A 3,818-nucleotide genomic window follows, 5' to 3' on the forward strand; every position below is an offset into this window, starting at 1 on the left:
AAGAGCAAGATGTAAAGTAGAGGTACCTGGATGGAGGGCTAAGTGGAAATCTAGAGAGATAGTTTTAGGTACTTCAGAAGCTACTCATAAGGAAAAGAGAATTGTTAGGGTTTGTGGCACATGTATATGTAGATAATTTTCTAGACCTTCAAGTACTCCCCCCAATCAATCATTAATATTTGCCATCTCTTCATTTCCAGAACATGAGTGCTTTAACATTAGTTATATCATTTGATCTTTATCACCTCCTTAAAACTCAGAGAGAAAATCTGAGATAAGGCCACAAAACTAAGACTAGGGTAGAGGTCTTTCATTTCAAGATCAGGGTTCAATCCAGTATACTACAGCTATGCGCAAACAAGTACTAACATGCTTTGGGGCCAAGGCTCCTGGGATTTTTCTCTTTGGTGCTAATCCTGCTTTTTTAGGGACCAGAGTACACATTAAAGTCCTTCCAGGTTGCCCTCTTCTTGTTTTTGCTTACTGCTTTAGTAACTCAACTTCACCTCAGATAACATCAACAGATACCACTTGTACTCAGTGGATTTTTGGATGGATTTCATAACAGTCCTTCCTTAGGACAAGCTGCTCAGTTAAGTTTTTCTCATTTAACACAGAAGCATCTACTGCCTGGATACCGGAGTCATGTGAGGTGTGAGCATGCTCCTAGCCAGAAAGAAGACAATGCTACCTACTGAGCTGGACCTTATGATTCCCTGTGGAATAGGGAAAACAGGAACAAGAGCAAGGCACACCTAATGGGAACCTGATTCTAGACCTTCCCATCTATACTTGTTACTGGGCACTGCCGCCTTTAAGCCAGCAGGTGGCTTCGCTCTCTGTTACAGTCAGAGTGTGTTCCTAAAATGTTGACAGGCCAGCTGTTTTACTAAATGTGATCATTAACAAAAATGCAATTATTTTGTGGCATCATCTCTTAAGTACTATACCTCAAAGGACTAAAACAAGCTCACACCTGGCGTGGAGGTAGGACTAAGGTGACCAGATGTCTCTGCTAATCACTGGATTTATTCTCTTACTTGGTCTACTCACCTGGCACCTGTGCTGGCAGACAGACTCATTGACTCCTGGCCAGGGAGCACATGAACTGAACAACCCTATCTTAAACAATTCTAGTATATGAGAGCGAGAGGAGAGATTAAACCATAGGAAGACAGTCTTAACCCTTAGAATCTCCTTTCCTTTATTTTAGAGATTTGCATAACATTGGTTTAAGGTAGCTTTCTGCAATTTGTTTATCCTTATTATTTAAACTATAAAACAAGGATAGAGACTTAAGACTCGATTTTGATATAAAATATATTTAAATTCAAGAAAACAGGAGAGGTGGAGAGGAAGCTCCTTGTTTTGTTTCATTCTTTCAATAATTTCCCTCAATAAGCTAATTAATTGGCTTATCTTTGGCCAATTAAAGAGATTAAGCTAATGTAAAAGGGTTTTACAACCTGAGTTCTTGGAAGAAATGACTGGGGAGGCTTATGAGTTTTTAAAAAAACCCACATTAACAAATGACATTTACATAGAGTTAATAGCAGGCTGAAATTTCCTAAAAATAAACCTCTTTTGTATATGTATAAAGTCCCATCACTGAGCTTTTACCACTAGGCAAAAATTTTTATTTTAATTTTTTTTATTATCTTTTTAAAGATTTTATTTTATTAAAAAAAATTTTTAATGTTTATTTTTGAGAGAAAGAGAGACAGAGTGCAAGTGGGGAAGGGGGCAGAGAGAAGGGGAGACACAGAATTCTAAGCAGGCTCCAGGCTCTGAGCTGTGAGCACAGAGCCTGACGCAGGGCTTGAACTCACAAACCGTGAGATCATGACCAGATGCTTATCAGACTGAGCCACCCAGGCACCCCTAAAGATTTTATTTTTGAGTGATCTCTACACCCAACATGGGGCTTGTACTCCCAACCCCAAGACCAAGGGTCATGTGCTCTACCGACTGAGCCAGCCAGACACCCCTAAAAGTTTTTATTCTGATGGTCAGGATCACTCCCTCTTCCTTTCCCTTTATCTTCATAATAATGTCTAAGGGGAGATGCTACCTTTTTGAGCTCTCAGGAGCCTGGGATCTGCCTAGAGATAAGCCTGACAAATGTGCACATTCAGCCCCAAGGCCTAGGGTTTAGACCACACCAACAATCCCTGATGGAGCTGATCTAGCAAATCCAGTTGAAATTTAAATCAGGTGGTCTAAATCCTTCACAAACCAGATTCTGGAGATGGCCCCAAATTGCTAATCTGAAATAAAGTCACTTGGGCCAGAATGATAAACTTCAGAGGACTCAAATTAGTGGAGCTGTGTTCAATTCTGTGTTGTTTTTATGCTTGGTTTCCTTTTTTGAAAAATGGTTTTTTAATTGTAGTAAAAAGAAAAACCCTGAGGGGTGCCTGGATGGCTGAGCCACTTCAGCATCTGACTCTTGATTTTGGCTCAGGTCATGATCTCATGGGTTTGTGAGATCTGAACCCTGAGTCTGGCTCCGAGCTAATACCACGGAGCCTGCTTGTGATTCTCTCTGTCTCCCTGTCTTTCTCTGCCTTTCCCCTTCTCTCTCTCTCATTCTCTCTCTGTGTCAAAATAAATAAATAAACTTAAAAAAGAAAAAAATCCCTGAATAATTTTAGATCAGTAATTATGGATTGTACTAAGGCATAGACCCTGAACATTGGTTTAAAGTGGGAAGAGGTTTAGGGAGGGACAATCTTACCGTGTCAACAAAAGCATTTCCCGGTACCCTCCAGAACCAATGTTCTCATCCAGAGAGCCTGAGAAAATGGCCTCTCAATTAAGATTAATATCAGAGCACATAAAGGATCATGGTTTCATTGAGTATTCAATTATAAGGAAACTCTCTGGTTGAGAATGCCTTCTCAATCGTATAAAGATGTTGACATTCAAGAGTAAGGGGCAAGAAAAAGTATGGACTAGACCAATTTATAAGAGCAGAGTGGAAAGGATCCCTATCATCTTGTGTGGTTGGAAAGGAAATCCAAGAAAAAGGAGCTGGTGGTTGGGTTTGAAAGTATTGTGTGTATGTTTTTATATAACCTTCAGATTAGATCATAGATCACAAAAGATCTCATTTTAGTTGTCAGGGGAAGTCAGTCAAAACGACTGACAGCCCATTCCCTTGACTTTGGAATCATGATGGAAATTTTTTTTCCAGTTTTGTTTATCTACTTGTTTCCCTTTGAATTTTTAGGTAAGTGGCATGTAATGAAGATTTACCTTCTTAGCCACATTTGTAATTCTTTCTCTGTACCTCACTCTTACACATTGTGTTTTCAGAAATGTGACTACATTTTGGTTTACTTTAGTCATTTCATCCTGTGTTCTACTGTCAGCAAGCCCTCTTGCTCAACTATAGACCCCCAAAATTAAAGCCAGAAATAGACAAGACTGCTTAACTCATGTTGTAGCTAAAACCCATTGTGCTCATTTCTTATTGCACTTTCTTGAGGCATTGACAAAGATGTTCTGCAATGACTGAAACATTCCAATCAGCAGACCATAAAAGCCCTAATAGCAACAGAATGCCTAGACGACCACCCCCTACACTTCCCCTTCCCTGCCCATGATCGTGGGCTGAACACAAACCGACCCCATGCATGATCAGTGTTTTCTGCCCGCTCACTTGCACATACCCACCTGAACCTCTCCCGTAACCTCTGGGTGTCCATCTTGTTGGTGGAGAAGTCGATTGTCAAGGCTTGAGCCTGCCACCTCCCCCATCTGCTTGCACTGGAAATACATTTCTCCCTTTCTCTTTTCCAAACTCTCATCCATTG

Source organism: Neofelis nebulosa, chromosome 7 (assembly GCF_028018385.1).
Source record: "Neofelis nebulosa isolate mNeoNeb1 chromosome 7, mNeoNeb1.pri, whole genome shotgun sequence".
NCBI lineage: Eukaryota > Metazoa > Chordata > Mammalia > Carnivora > Felidae > Neofelis > Neofelis nebulosa.